The sequence below is a fragment of the Acomys minous genome (genome assembly GCF_964271855.1).
Source record: "Acomys minous genome assembly, chromosome: 14".
Lineage (NCBI taxonomy): Eukaryota > Metazoa > Chordata > Mammalia > Rodentia > Muridae > Acomys > Acomys minous.
In genome coordinates, this window is record NC_140496.1 from 51,862,883 (window position 1) to 51,879,889 (window position 17,007).

Below are 17,007 nucleotides of genomic sequence, written 5' to 3' on the forward strand. Positions count from 1 at the left end.
CCTTGGGAACATACTATAATCTTAGTTAAGGGGAAACAATGAATATGATTTAAGAAAATTCAACTTCAAGATAAAGTGACACTTTGTCTTGACTCTAAAATCAAGGCCCAGTAGTCACTTGCTTAAATAGGACACTTTCCATTCACAGCCCAAGACAATGGCTGTGGAAGATAAACACAAGTCGTTTTCCCTTAAGCACTGGGATTGTCACCCACTTGGAGAGTGGAGGCCATAAGTAGACTAAGTGGACTAATACTTAAGGCACATCCACCGGCATGGTAAATGATGAGAGAAAAGACAGGCACATCCTCCTCAGGAATGTATAGGCTGCTGGAAAGCCAGAAAGAAAAACACAGTTTAAGTACTTACGATGTGGGCACGGCAGCACACATCTGCAACCCTCGCAGCTCAAGTTTGAGTCAGTCTGGCTACACAGTAATACCCAGCTGGGGGGGCTGGGGATGGGGATCACTGACAGAGTTCCTGCCTAGCAGGTATGAGGCCCAGAGATTAACCCTCAGTACCACAATAAAACATAGATAGATGATAGATGATAGATGATAGATAAGCAGATAGACGGATAGATAGTAGATAGATGATAGATCGATAGATGATAGATAAGCAGATAGATGGATAGATAGTAGATAGATGATAGATCGATAGATGATAGACAGATAGATGATAGATAAACAGATAGATAGATGATAGATAGATAGATGATAGGTAGATAGATAGATAGATAGATAGATAGGTAGATAGATAGATGATAGACAGATACATGATAGATAGTAGATAAATGATTAATAGATGATAGACAGATACATGATAGATAGATAGATAGATAGATAGATAGATAGATAGATAGGTGATAGATATACAAGCAAATAAAGCATAGCATGCTAAAGGTGGGGTTGAGAATTTCTGCTATAGCCATAAACAAAATCTTAAAATTAAAAAAAAAATCACTTACTACTTACTACAAATATCAGATGAAATGCTGCTAATATATGTAGGGATCCTATCTATATTTAAGATTTTTAACTGGCTCATACACCTGGAATTATCTTCCACGTTCAAAAACAGAAGAGAAAAAAGCATACTAGCAATTAGTGCTTGTCTGGTCTGTGAATTATGAGCTTCTTCCATTACACATCTGCTGTTTTCCCAGCCGCCAGCCCCCTCTCTCACACGTTGATAGAGGAACAGAAATAAACAAAAACCACAAACAGCAATTTATGTCCATTAATTACACTTTGTAGTGGAAGTTCCTCAAGGGATTGAGACACAAACTGTAAGTGATAAAAATAAAAATAAAAGCAAATACAGATATTAAATACAAGCAAAGGTATTTTCTACATCAGCTTGCCCTATAAGCATGTTGTGGGGGGGTTGTCTTGGTTACAAACAGTAATTGATATAGAAAGACCGGGCCCATTGCAGGCAGCACCATTTCCTAGGCCAGCGACCCTAGACAGTATGAATACAGGGAGGGCGTTGAGCACCAGGAAGCTTGCACATACTCATTTCTTCTCTGCTATTGACTATGTCTGTGAGCAGCTGCTTCAAGTGCTGGCCTTGACTTCCTTGAGATTATGGACAGTAACCTGGAATTGCAAGCCAAATAAGCCCTTTCTTCCTTAAAATTGTTTTAGCCAGGGTAGTTTATTATAACAACAGAAATGAAACCAGGACATGAGATAAATATTTTCTCTCCTTTAAGTTGCTCTCTCAAGAATTTTGGCAATACTTAGGAAAAGCTAACTTACCACAGAGAATCCAGAAAGCCCTTGTCCTCAGTATTGATGATGGTGGATGTTGTTAAAGTTGGACTCTACAAGGTTCATGTGTGTGAATACTTGTATCCTCATTGCTAGTGTTGTTTTTGGGAGGTCGTGGAGTTTTGGGATGCGAGGTGTGGCAGCAGGTGGCAGGGGGTAGGTCTTTGAGGTCATGCTGGCTTCTGGATCTGGCCTGTATTATTTGCTCCTTATCTGTGTCATGTGAAGAAGCTGTGCTGCTTGCTTCCGCCCTGACAGATGGAGCTAGCACTGCTCTGCCTTCCTCACTGAACCCTCTGAAGCCATGAGCCAAGGGAAATCCTTCCTCCTTTAAGATGCTTCTGTTGAGTATTTTGCCCTAGTGAGGAGAACAGTAACGGACACAAATGAGAAAACGACTTAGGAAGAAGCAGTTATTTTGGTCTTGGTTTGAAGACTCAGTTCATCATAGCTGAGAGGCCACAGTGGAAGATATCTGTAAAACTCAAGACATCAAAGAGGTCAAGGAAACCCAAGGCTATCATGGGTTTTCTTTTCTTTTTTCTTTTTTTTTCTCTTTCTTTTTCTTTTGTGAGACAGGGTCTCACACAGCTCACACTGGCCTGGAACTCATGATGTAGCCAAGGGCGACCTTGGCCTTCTGATCCTCCTGTCTCCACATCCTGAGTGTTGGGATTACAGGTGAGCACCACCAGCTGAGAAGGCCCTGGGGTTTATTGAAGGGGCTGAGCTCTGTCTAGGGGAGTGCAGGCAACTCTGGTGTTAGGAGAAGACACAGAGCTCTGTGGTTATTGCAGGTGGAGGCAAGGAGGCAACAGCAACCCATGGCCTTATTTAAACTCTGGAGAACCAGGCTGTCACATACAGAAGAGACAAGAAACTATACAAGATGTAGCTCAGCACGGCTGTGACGTCAGGAGACTCAAGGAAACATGGGCCTGAAGAGCACAGGACTTAATCCAAGCGCTGAGGCAGCGCAGAGTGCAAAGGGAGAATGCAGGGGGAGAGTGCAGGGGGAGAATGCAGGGGGAGAATGCAGGGGGAGAATGCAGGGGGAGAGTGCAGGGGGAGAATGCAGGGGGAGAGTGCAGGGGGAGAGTGCAGGGGGAGAGTGCAGGGGGAGAATGCAGGGGGAGAGTGCAGGGGGAGAGTGCAGGAGGAGAATGCAGGGGGAGAACACAGGGGGCAGAGTTAGGGGCTTAGACCACTGGCAGAGGGCACAAGGCTGAAGTGTAGAGGCAGCGTCAGATGGTAGAGGAAGTGGGAATATGTAGAAGCAGAGTGAGTGGAAGAGGCAGATGTCCGAGCAGAGGACAGAGACTTGGGGACCAAGGGCAGGGGGAGGGGCAGGGTAGAGCATCTCTGTGAGTGGAGGGCAGCCTAGCCTCCATAGGTCAGACAGGCTATGTAGTAAGCATGGTGGGCTGTAATCCCTGCACTCAGGAAAAGAAAACAAAAGGATCAAGAAGTCTGAGGTCTCGTTGGGCCTGATGGCTGACACCTGTAATCCTGTCACTGGGGAGGCTGAGGAAGGCCACTCTCTGTGAGTTCAAGGCTAGCCTGGTCTACAAAGTGAGTCTAAGGTAGCCAAGTCTACACAGAGTAACCCTGTTTTAGAAAAAAAATATTTAATGTCATCTTTGGCTACATAGACTGAAGTACAGATGACACTTGTGTAGAAACAGGTATGCGTGTGAAGGTTAACTCTCTGGAGTTATTTCTTTCCACATTGTAGGGTCCATGGATCCAACTCAAGTTGTTAGGTCTGAGTAGCAGGTACCTTTATCTACTGAGGCATCTCACTGATCTAACTTATTACATCTAATAAGTTTGACTAGGTATGGCCCCCATACATTCCTGTGTTTGAATGCTTGACCATAGGGAGTGGCACTATTAGGAGGTGTGGCCTTGTTAGAGTAGGTGTGGCCTTGGAGGAAGTGTGTCACTGTGGAGGTGGGCTTTGAGGTGTTAAAAGGTCAAGCTCCACCCAGTGTGGAATTCCAGTCTCCTCCTGGCTGCCCATATGCTGCTATGCTTCCTCCCATGATGACAATGGACTAAACCTCTCAAAATATAATCCAGCCCCAGTTAAATGTTTTCCTTTATAACAAGTGCCTTGGCTATGGTGTCTTTTCACAGCAATGAAACACTAACTAAGAAAAGGTTGCATGTATACCAGGTGTTGAAAATGTTCTGAAAAGTATCTCACAAGTTTACAGGCCATATAAGTTTCTGTAACACAGGCTAGATTCTATTTATTTAACATGCGTTTAGAATGTGAAAGCCAGCACATGGGGGGGTGGGAGTGGTCACCACAATGATGAAGGAACTTGTGATGGAGAGGTGGAAGAGTGGAACAGTGCTTGGCTGTAGAGAGAGGCGAAACTGGGGATGGGATGGCCATGACATGTATGAGAGAGGGTTGAGGTAGCCAGAGGAGCAGGTCATTGACCAGTGAGCTCATCAGGGTGGACCACCATGGTCTGTGATGCTGCTGAGAGCCATGTGTGGGTCAGTGGTGCTGATGCAGCTTGTGGCCAGGTAGATTTTCGTGGCCCATGTAACCAACTAACACCAGGTAAATAGATGTCTGTGATCTATGCCAAGGCCTAAAACCATGTTGCAATCCATGGGTCATGCGGCCTCCAAGAGCCATGTGGATATGGGTGGCCTATACTCCCACCTGTGGCCATGGTCAAGTTGCAGCCTGTGCTGCCACTGAAGGCCGCGTCTGGGTCTGTGTTCCTACTACAGTCTGGGTCTGTGGCGAGGATATCCATGATCTGTGCTGCCACCTGAAGCTATATTGATATCTGCAGACCATGCTGCCATGACAGAGGGTCACACTGATCTGAGTGGCCTTCTCTGCCATCTGCAGCCATAGTGAATCCCCAGCCTGTGCTGCCACTGAGGGCCATGTCTGGATCCATGGCCATGCAACAGCAGGGGCCAGGTTGATGTCTATGCCTCATATCACCACCAAAGGCCATGCAGATGTCCCTGGTCTGAGCTGCCACCCGGCCCCACTGGTCACTGACTGCAACATTCAGGAGAGTGGGCCCTGCAACATGCCTTGGTCCACAGTAGAGCTGGCCGGGGTGGCTGGAGCATGAATAAGCCGATCCCAAGGGCATGAGCACAGGAGAGCTGATCCTGCCACTTGTCTGCCCGGTGGTGGCATGGGCAAGGGAGAGATGCCTTCCTCTTCCTTGCCTTCACACCACCTGCAGCAGGTGGGAAAGCTCATCCCGGGGTCATGAGAGTGGAGATCTGGCCCCGCACCTGCCAGCTTCAGCACTCAGGAGAGTGGGTTGTGCATTTTGTCTGGGGAGCACAATAGAGCTGGCCCTGGAGGCATGGGCATACAGGCTTAAGGGCATGAGAGCAGGAGAGCTGGCCTTGCCCCCTTGCCAGCTGTGGCATTGTATGCCCTAGCTGGAGCAGGGCTGGAGAGCTCGCCCTGGTGGTGGCAGAGCTGGCAGGCTGACCAGCCACCACCCAGACCCAGATCCAGGCCTTTGTGTTGACTCATCCCAACATCTATTCCATCAATGAACTGCTGGAGTGCATGAAGGGGCCAGTTCTGCAGATCCAGAGCTGCATGATCTCTATGACACAGGGCAACAACAGGACATCCAAAAGTAGTCTGGTGAGGATCCAGTATTGACAGCGTAGCAGACCCAGAGGCCTCGAACCAGACCAATGACTCATTGCAATGAACATTTGCAGGCAAAGACATGTAGACAAAGGGTGTACTTTGGGACACACTGTGACACACTACAGCTTCCATGGCAAGACATTTTTATAGTTTGTTGCTGCTACTGCTGCTGCTGTTGTTGTTGTTAATTTGGGGAGGAAGTTGCAAGGGCAGAGGGCAGATATGAAGGAACTGAGTGATGAGTAGGATTATGATGCATGATGTGAAATTCACAAAGAATCAATAAAAAGTTTTAAAACTAAACAGCGATCAAACAAACCTCCTTTCCAAGAGAAAGTGTGGCTGAGTTCCAACTATCCAATCATGCCTTGGTGTCTCCAGAGACCAGGGGCTGCCGAGACCTTTAGTCACTTCCTTAGTAAACAAAAAGACAACTATTTTTACTCCTGAAGATCCAGGAGTCTTGTGTATGCCATATATGCACAGTTTAGAAATGAAGCCAAGGTCAAAAGTAATTCTCATATCTAAGTAAGGAGAGCAGTGGAAAGTTAAATTGAGTTGCAGTTTAAAGCCCAGGAAACCTCACGGTAGCTTGTATCATCTCGTTTAAATAAGGCCAATAGTGAAAAGGCTTTGTTAATAAGGAATGGTGAAAAATATTTTATAAAACCAAAATAACTTGTAACATTGGAAAGGTAAGAAAAGAAAAGTCAGGCATAGTGGCACATACCTTTAATTCCGTCATCACTTGGGAGGCAGAGGAAGGATCTCTGTGAATTCAAGGCCACTCTGGTCTTGTTCCAGGGCAGCAGGCTACATAGTGAGGCCCTGTCTCAAAAAAAAAAAAAAAAAAAAAAAAAAGAGGAGGAGGAGGAAGAGGAAGAAGAAAGATTATATTGGGTTAAATAGAACACCTACTTTCAACAGCTTGCTAGTTTATATCAGGATGGTTAACACTATCTTTAAAGTTTAGACTAACTATGCTTGAGAGATTAAAAAAAAAAAAAGTAATAAAAGCCTCTAACGTGTAAGCCCTGGCTTGTACAGGCTGTACTTGAGCAGCCCACCTCCCTTTTTCCTCAGATGATGAAGTCTATCTTTAAATTGATTGATCCTCTAATATCTGCTGTTCTTGCAAGATAACAGGTCATAAGACTAACTGCTATTTCTGCTTTTTTTATTTTATTTTTTTCTTTTTTTTTCTTTTTTTTTTCTCCTTTATTAATTTATTCTTGTTACATCTCAATGGTTATCCCATCCCTTGTATCCTCCAATTCTTCCCTCCCTCCCATTTTCCCCTTATTCCCCTCCCCTATGACTGTTCCTGAGGGGGATTACCTCCCCCTGTATATGCTCATAGGGTATCAAGTCTCTTCTTGGTAACCTGCTGTCCTTCCTCTGAGTGCCACCAGGTCTCCCCCTCCAGGGGACATGGTCAAAGGTGAGGCACCAGAGTATGTGAGAAAGTAATATCCCACTCTCCACTCTACTGTGGAGAGTGTTCTGTCCATTGTCTAGATCTGGGTAGGGATTTAAGGTTTACTGCCTGTATTATCCTTGGCTGGTGCATTAGTTTGAGCGGGACCCCTGTGCCCAAATCTGCCTATCATAATGTTCTACTTGTAGGCTTCTAGGACCCTCTGGATCCTTCTACTTTGCCATTCTCCCATGATTCTCTCATCTAGAGTCCCACTAGAATGTCCTCCCCTCTGTCTCAGCTTTTTTTAATCAAGTTAGCTTACTCTGCTCAATGAGTGAAGAATATATATATTAAAATATATGTTAGATCCTGCATACACATAGACAGATAAATGTAATCTCATGGGTTTTGACTTTATAAGCCTTGGGCTGATATGACCAGGGGTTGCATCTTGGGAGTGTTCTCAGGCAAACCTGGCCCCAGTCAGTCTGGGTGTCAGTATTAAATAAAAAGTCTCCTCCTATTAAAATGAATTTATGGTCATGGTGAATCTGTGAGCAACCCTAAACCCATAACAAAATTAGTAAGGGATATTAACTTCTCAAGATGTTAGTCTTGTAACTCAGAGGGTTAAACATAATAATGAATGTTAAGTCTGATTTATCAACTGAAAAAAATCTGCAAAATGTTGTTATTAATATATACCTGCAACACACTCTAGTTCAACACATAACAACATAAGGAATTCAAGCTGCAGACTTGGCTAGCACACAAGTGGAAAGGAAACAGTAGTCATCACATGTATGTTTAATATGGATGTAATGTATCACTGAACTATGACATCTTTGAGCTATTCTTTAAAGTATTACCATAACACATCAACAGATTGATAGAGCATAGTCAAGTGACACAACTCTCCTGGCTCACCCGAGTGCCTTCATGGTTCAGTGACACAGGCAGGCCTAGCTCTCCTCTCTCTCCTTAAAAACTTCTCCATTTTATTGAGTTTCAAGTCACCTTTATGGTTGATGTTCATAGTGATACTGTAAAGAAAAAGTATAAATTTTAAAACTCCCAAAGGAACGGGGCTGGAGAGATGGCTTGGAGGTTAAGAGCACTGGCTGCTCTTCCAGAGGTCCTGAGTTCAATTCCCACCAACCACAGGGTGGCTCACAACCATCTATAATAAGATCTGGTGCCCTCTAATGGTGGGCAGGCACACATGCAGGCAAGACATTGTATACATAATAAATAAATAAACAAATCTTTAAAAAAAAAAAACTCCCAAAGGAACAATTACAATGCTACTCATATATTCTATAGTTTGTAAATTTTTCTGTGATACTTAATACCTTTAGTTTCCCTTTCAACAACCTAGAAAAGTGAAAACAAATTAAAAATATAGACATACTTCCGAACTTAGCACAATTCACAATGATTCACCTGTTAGCTTAAGTCCTCCACTGAGATGTAAACTCTGGTAGAAAAAGGTGTAGAAGTAACTTCTATTTGACAGAAGCAATTGTTGTTGTGAAGGCTTATTGCCTCTACCTGCTAACCTAGGTCTAGTCCTAGAAGCTTCCAGCCTCCGCACAGTCAAATCTGGGCATAGAATGTTTTCAGCCTCTGAGACTTACTGCAGAATAAGCTCATACTTTCTAGATCTTGCTGAACTTTGGCTGGCTGGTTCAACTCAGCTGTTCTGGCTCAAACTCTACTCCAAGCTGACTGATTCAATCTGGCTTCTCTCTCAGCCTCTGACTGAATTGTTCCGACTAGCCTCAAACTAACTCCAGCAATCTGTTCTAATCTTCTGGCTCCATCTCGTTTTCTGGCTCATTCTGTCTTCAGCCTTATCTAGCTTGTTATCTTGTCAACCTGTCTCTGTAAAGCTCTCCCAGTAAGCCTGGCAATGGTAGGGAAAGCCTATAACCCCAGCATTTGGGAGGCAGAAGAAGCTTGAGTTTGAGTCCAGCTTGGTCTACAGAACAAGTTCCAGGGCAACCAAGGCCACACAGAGAAACCCTGTCTCAAAAAACAAACCATAACAACAACAACAACAAAAACTCTCCCAGTAAAACTGCTCTCTCTCCCCACCCCCCACCCCAAGTCCTCATTTTCCCGTCTCTTCTGGTGAGAGTTGGGCATATCCTATCCTGATTCATTCTGTCAAATCTTTCTCTGATTCATCACTTGGTCTGCCTCTCAATTATACATCACTTCCAAACATGGGTGCTTTCCTCTACAAACTAACTTTATATTCATTGTCTGGCATTAAAGGTATGTGCTAAGAGTGTGTATGTATTCCAGCCAGAGTAGCCATGATGATTAAAATCCCTCTACAGAATGCCAGCATATAGTACATGCTCAGGAAACTTATAGAAGAAATAAATGAATGTTAAGTGACTGAGCATGTGACCTATTGTGACCTCAGTGCCCTGAGCATATGCTATAGCACATAGCATGGCTTTGTGCAAGATTTTAAGTTAGCTAAGTAAAACAAACACACACTAAACAGTGAAAGAATATGATGTAACTTCATATAATTAAATGCTAATGGGCTTGTGGCATAACTAGAGACAAAAGCACAAACTAGAGGGAGCAGAACACCATAAATTCATTTTAAAAGAAGGTATGCAGTGAGGTAATAAAGAGTAAAGGAAAAACAGAAGTGTCCAGCAACTGTGGTGAAGTATAGGCTAATAGGGGATTAACTGTTTTGTTGTTCTGTTTTGAGGCAGAGTTCCATGTATTCCAGGCTAGCCTCCAACTTGCTATGAGGCTGGGGATGACCTTCAACTTCTGAGGTTCCTGCCTTCCACCTCCCAAGCGCTGCATTACAGGTGTGCACCCACATGCCCAGTTTATGCTCATTTTTTTATTAATACCCGTTAATCCAATGTTGCACACTTCAAAGAACAAATGAAATAACTTAGTTAAATGAAATTATATTTCAAAACAACGGGAGCACAATCAAAACTCTAATTACTAGTCTAATTTAAGGGTAAAAGAAAAATGGTGTTTAGTTCAGTTTCCTAGCACACAGAGCACATGATAGGAGGTACAGTCAGTAGGGCAGGTTGGTCAGAAAGCACTGTAAGATAGTGAGTAATGAGAAGACCTACAATAATCAAGTTGTGGCAAGCAGAAATGCAGACCTGATTTCCACTGGAGGCACAGAAAGAAAGGAAACAAGGAGAGAGGAAGGGCTAAAGATTATTATGATTCTAGCCATGACAGTAGCTCAATTATCACCAAGTCTGAGCATATTCTCTGCAGAGAGTATGGAGGTATAAAGGCTAGTAGCAAGCTAACCCCAATACATCTTGTTGGATAGTACCTCAAGTGGGAATTGTACTGCATCCATCCTTGAATTAAAGAAAAACAGAGAGCTGTGGCTAAAGCGATGGCTCAGAGGTTAGGAGCACTGGCTGCTCTTCCAGAAGACCTGGGTTCAAGTCCTAGCACCCACATGGTAGCTTAAACCATCCATAACTCCAGTTCCAGGAGATCTGACTCCTTCATCTTGCCTCCTTGAGCACCAGATATACAGGTGGTGCACAAACATACATGCAGACAATACACCCACATTCATAAAATAAAAATAATCTTTAAAAGAAAAGAAAGAAGCCAGGCATGGTTGCACACACCTTTATCCCAGCACTTAGGAGGTGGAGGCAGGCAGATTTCTGTGAGTTCAAGGCCAGCCTAGACTACAAGGCGAGTCCAGGACAGCCAAGGCTACACAGAAAAACCCTGTCTTGAAAAACCAAAAAAGAAAGAAGGAAAGAAGGAAAGGAAAACAAAGATCGGATAAAGCAACACAGATAGAGTGAATATTCTTACATTTGTGGATAACTTATTACCAAAAACTAGAAAGAACCTAAGTTCCTATCAAACAATGTTTGACCTTTTTTTTTTTTTTTAATTTGAGAAATCAGTGTTAAGTTTCAAACCCGGGACAAATGGTTGAGATATCTTTTTTTAACAGATCAAAGTGGACCTGACCAGGTTCTCCCAGCATCCCTCAGTCCCTATCTGTCATAGGGTATGGCTGGCATAACCCACCCACCCTCAACCCTGAACGGCTGGGCTGCCTTCCCACCCCCACCCCCGCCCCAGGCTCTTCCCTGTATAATCCAGACATTTTAGTCGCCAGCCCTATTTGTCTCTTTGGCCTCCTGGCTTCTTCCCCTGGCTCCCTGGCCCGGCTTCCTTCCGCTGCCCCTCCCCCACGTGGTTCCAGGACATGACCACTCTGGACTCTCCCTAGATGGTCCTTTCTCTGTCTCTGGCTGTGCTCTCCCTTTTATCTACAGTAAACTTTCTCCTCCACCATACCTAGGGGCAGCCATGTCCTTTCCTTTCTATTCCTTTTTCTCATCCATGAGTTAGCTCCAGGAAAGGGAAATAGATGGGTGAGGAATGACAATCCTTCCGGGCTTTTGGTTTTAGAAGCTATTCAAATTACATTATCTATTTAAAAGGAAAAACGTTTAAGCCATTAGAAAAAGAATTTACCCATTATATATTGTATCCTTTTCTAACTTTCTGAATCACATGTTCTTTCTTTCCTATGTTTTTGTTTAGACTTGTTTATTCTGTTCTCCTATAACTGAGTAGAATGTTAACTGCATGAAGTAGTGATATTTTTTTTGTCTTAATTACTCACTGGGTAGCACTAAGCACTTAGCACTTACACACTCATTAATTTTTTATTAATTTATTTTTACTTTTTTTTTAGTAAGTCTAAGTAGAATTTACCATTTTCGCTCCTAAATTTCTCTTCTCCAGAATTCCAAATTTGGCAGCTATCTTCAACGATTTCCGTAGCACCAACTGTGTATCCCAATTGTCTGCATATGCTATATTCAGAAAGAAGACCCTCATCTACTTGAGGACACAGTCTTGGGCACCTGGCAGACAGCTGGCAGCAAATGTTCAGTGAAATCGACCCAAACCACAGGCAGACCCCATCCCACCCCAGAAGCAGAAGGATTGATCAAAAGAGTGTAAGAAGTGTGAATGAACTGTCACTAGCATGCCTATATTTCACAGGACTGACGCTGGCTGGAAAACCTTAGCAGCAACTGCCTATCTCCAACCCCAAAGAAGGCAGCTGACACAAAAAGCCCCAGGCACCCATCCCAAGCCAAACATAAGGACACTAGACCCTACCAGGGCTTACAACGTCCCAAATCACTGCGACCCATAGACTGCACCCTGCGCGGCCAGGGTCTACTCACGATGGCCGGGACAGCAGGCAAGATAGGAGCTGACCACATAAAGCCAAGGTGTGCGACCCTCTGTCCCCGCCAAAAACAGGCTTTACACTTCTGCCTCAACACAAGAGAGTTTTCACCTCCTAGCAGCTTTCTCAACCGCCAGCCTTGCCCCCTGCAGGCCAGAGAACTAGGCAAGTGCTCTCACACGCCCTCACCTGGGCGCTGCGAGTCTACAGACAATCGTACTACATTTCCCATGACCCCGCGGAACTACCACAGCGCTCCCACAACCATCTTGTACGCTCACGTTCTTCCTTGACCCTTTCTGGCTCAATTGTCAATGAATTGTTGTGTGGAACAGTGAAAATTCAGCTGCTTTACGTGGCTGGGAGTAAAGGTTGGTTTTATTCTTCACTACACAAATGGAAAAAAACAAACAGGCTGTGGTCTTAGTTGTAACATTAACTATACGCGCGCCGCGCGAGCATGCACGCGCGCACACACACACACACACACACACACACACACACACACACACACACACACACTCTCGCAACCTCCCCTCTGTGTGTGGTCCTGAACCTTACTAAAGGGTTGCCAAATGATCTTGAAATCTGAAAAATGACATCGTGTGGGCTGAAAGGAAGGAGGTCTGAAGATGCCATGTTCCTACGGTACCACACAGTAATGGTAAGATACGTGGAAAGAGGTTATAAAGGAAACATAGGGTGCCAGTAAATTGTTAGGTGGCCTAACTACATTCTAGTGTGCTGGCCAAAAGCCTAAAGCGATTTGGGAAAGGCTAGGGAAATAAAATGATGAGACTATAGATTCTTGTGGAAGGTGGGAGAAAAGATCAGAAGCAAGAGGCCTGCTGTGGAAAAGAGAAAGGTGAAGAAATAGTAACTAGGGGCTGGAGAGATGGCTCAGAGGTTAAGAGCACTGGCTGCTCTTCCAAAGGTCCTGAGTTCAATTCCCAGCAACCACATGGTGGCTCACAACCATCTATAACGAGGTCTGGTGCCTCTTCTGACATGCAGGCATACATGCAAACATTATTTCATTAATTAATGAAATAGTAACTAGCATTGGTTAGGTAGAAGGGAAAGAGATTAAGTGAAAGACAAGAAGGCAAGGGGAGGTGGGCATAATTACTGCCCTGGTGTTGTTTGTGACGTAAATCTGCTTCAGTGACACTGGGCAGAACCACTTCCCAGTAGATCATAAGACTGGCTGGCTGGGAGAGTGGCACTGACTATTTTTAAGTGTAGAAGTAATCTGTGTTGAGAACAGGAAAATAGAACAGAAGATGGAAGGGAGATAGACAGTAGTTAAGGAACGAGAGTTTGAGAACAAAACTGAATAGAAAAAAAAAAAAAGATGAGGCAGAACAGAAAGATGGCCCACTGGCTGAGAGCCCACACTACTCTTGCAGAGCCCTGCATGCCCAACAGTCTCTGCTGGCCCAGGAGCAAGTGCATTCACATGCTCATATTCCCACACAGACTCACATGCATGCATATATACATATATATTTTTTTTTTTTAGAAGAGGCAAGGGCAGCCTAGAGAGGTCAAATCAACCAGGCTGTCTTAGAGTTACTATTTGCTGTGATGAACCATCACAATCAAAGAAACTTAGGGAGCAAAGAGCTTATTCAGCTTTCACTTCCACCTCACAGCTCAGCATCCAAGAAAGTCAGCACAGAAACTCAAGCAGAGGAGGAACCTGGAGACCGGAGCTGATGCGGAAGCCATGGAGGGGTGCTACTTATTGGCTTGCTCAGCCTGCTTTCTCACAGAACACAGGGCCACCAGATCAGGGGCCACCCACAATGAGCCGGGCTCTCCCACACACATGGATCACTGATATTTTAAAGAGCTTGCCTACACATGGCATTTTCTTAATTGAGGCTCCCTCCTCTCAGATGACCTTAGCTTGTGTAAAAAACATCCAGTACAGAGACATTGCAGAACACTGGAGTGTGAGGGAGTGAGAGGGTCCCACTGCTTCTGCACTGCCTGGATGCTTTCAAAACTGTACCCCAAGAGCAATCTGCAAATGTGGAATGTTTCATGCCTTGAGCTGTCCAGTGTGGTGGCCTATAGTCATGTGGCTCTTGAGCATTTTAAGTGTAGCTAATACAATTTAACAAATAAATCCTAGATTGTAATTGTTTAATTTACCCTTAATTAGATTACCATGCACCACTATTGACTACCCAATCAAGCAAAACTGTAAAATATCCCCTTTGTATCCTGTTGTCCCAGTTCACGGACTTCGTCCTGGTGGGTGCCCTCCTTCACGGCACTAAAGCTTTCCAATCGTTCTAAGCCCATATGAAACTATCCTCTTTTACTTATCTTCATATATTCTGACCCTGACTTTCAGAGTTTGCTTTCCTTCCTCAGGCTTTGTGTTTGACCTTCTTCCTCTTTTGCTATAATCTCTTTTTGTCTGTCTCGCCAATTATAAAGACATTTGTGAGTAATTTCCTACTCTTCATTTTTTGGGCCCCAACTTCCCTTTACAAAGCACACAGGCCAGAGTATAACCTAAAGTAGAAGCTACAAAACAGCCGTTACCTTTGGGGATGATAAACAAATAAAATACAACATAGAAAGGGGCTGTTGCGTGTTCATTCCTCTTTTCCTTTACTCTTTAATTCCAGGCACATATTTCCAACTATCTACTGACCAGCCATCCCTAGAAAAAGGAGAATACATAGAAATTTTTAAGGGCTAGCCCCTTATTGCAATGACATAGAACTTACTTGGTATTCCAGGCTCTGGTCTCTGGGCCCCATCACTAACACCACACACACATACACACACACACACACACACACACACACATACACACACGTGCACATGCATATACACATGCAGTCCTTTTCTTTTTAATTGGGGTATTGCATGACTACCTGTGTAGTTTTCAACTGCACCAAGACCCATTCTCGCTCACACTATGATGTCAGTATCTTTCATATCTTTTTAACAATAGAATGTTATAATAAAAACTGAACTACATGAAAGGGGATTGAATTTAAAGATACAATTCAACTTCCTCTGTGGAAAAAGCTTTAAAAAGCCAACTATAATAATTTTCAAAGGCAATAAAATGCTGACCTAATGGCACTTTTTAATAAAACCTTAATCTCTGCTTCATAAGATGACATTACTGTGTGACTACACAATAGTTGGCATTGTGCCTACATGTTCATTTACTTTTATTCTTAACAAAACCTTTGAAGCACACATCACACACACACGCACATGCACACGCTTCAAAAATGTACTGGCAAATTTCAGCCAATAAGCCACTGTTAGAGGGAGCCCATCAGAAATGACCATTCAGACACAGTTTATAGCCCATTGAAAGTCTTTATTCCATCTGGTTCAGGGACCCAGCTGTAGCCCCAAGTGTATAGGGCACAAGGCTTTTGAAGGCAAAATCCACATCTTGGCATCTTGTTCAGCAGATGGGGGGACGGGGAACGGACTCACAGAAACAAGTCGTTCAACAGAAGCTAAGATAAACTAGCTGGGGAATGTTGACGTTGGACTCCCAGAGCAGAGCGAGTTTGGTAAATTTCTGTGGGATTTGCCATCAAGGAGATTAAATTTTAGTTAAACCTGAAATGACCTCAGCAGGAATACAAGATGGAGGAACCTCTGCACTTCTCCGCTGTCACACTATAATTTGCCAACATTTGAAGTTCTGTAACTGAGGGCACAGTCCCAAATAAAAGCTATTCTTGGACCTGCCACTGAGTATATTTATTATGGATTATAACATAGCATAAATAAAGTATAAACCAATTGAGTCAGACTGGCAAACACTACATTTTAAACTCCTGAAAAATAGATGTTCAGAAACTAGTGCAAAGAGAAAATTATCATTTAGCACCAGTTTCAGTTGCCAGTAACTGTGGTTCTGTATCTCCACAACTGCTGCTGTCCAGCACAGCACAAGGAGGGCGTGTTTTTCCTGTGGAAGTCCGAGTGCGGTCCCCTTCCAGGCAGAAAATGGTGAAGGGCAGAATCAAAGGTTCTGCCTCTTCCATGAACATGGGTCTCTGGGTGGGAAAGGATCTGAGAGGAAAAAAGACTTTTTTTTTCCCCCACAAGTATTACTGCTCTTTTTAAAATAGCATGCTTTTGGGCTGCAGAGATGGCCTGAGATGGTCCTGAGTTCAATTCCCAGCACCCACATGGTGCTTCACAACCATCCACACTAGGATCTGGTGCCCTCCTCTGGCAGACAGGCAGACAGGCAGGCATTATGTTGTTTTATATATATATATATATATATATATATATATATATATATATATATATATATATATATATTTTTTTTTTTTTTTAAATAGCACACTCTTAATCCCAGCACTCGAGGAGGCAGAGGCAGGCAGATCTCTAAGAGGCCAGCCCGGTCTACAAAGAGTTCCAGGATAGCTAGGGAAACCCTGTCTCAAAACAAAAACAAACAAACAAACAAAATCTGCTCTAGAAGTGGAAGGTTACAGCTCCTTTTGTATGAACCACTGATACCAAGCGGCTTCGGAGACTGGGATCCACAAGCCTAGGCTGGCGGCAATATCGCAGTGTTTAGCGCTCTTTGGTCAAACCATGGTGCAGTTGATGGCCGGTACACAAGTCCCTCCCGAGCACTGAGCTCTTGGCAGCTGGGCGGGCAAGCTTCAGTAGCATCCAGGCGATTCTGGTGTAACTACCCCAGAATAAATGACGAGTCTCAAACAATCTTTGGAGAAATGGATGATGTGGGCTCCTTTAGTTCCTGTGAAACTGGAAGTTATAAACCTTGGGCACTGGGGAGGGGCTTTGAGGATGAATGTGTTTGATTGGCTCGGGTGAGGAGCCGGCACTGCTCTATTTGCATGGGGAATGTGACAGGCCACCTCTA

The 17,007-nt window shown here is 44.0% G+C and overlaps 1 long non-coding RNA gene across 1 annotated transcript; it reads right to left on the reverse strand.

Moving 5' to 3' along the window:
- Nucleotides 1–1,775: 1,775 nt before the first annotated feature.
- LOC311582952 lies at nt 1,776–12,284 on the reverse strand. Its single transcript, XR_014774322.1, has 5 exons — nt 12,103–12,284; nt 7,784–7,899; nt 6,167–6,268; nt 5,756–5,850; nt 1,776–2,136 (listed from the first exon to the last, which is right to left on the reverse strand). It is a non-coding gene; the product is annotated as an uncharacterized lncRNA (long non-coding RNA).
- Nucleotides 12,285–17,007: the final 4,723 nt, after the last annotated feature.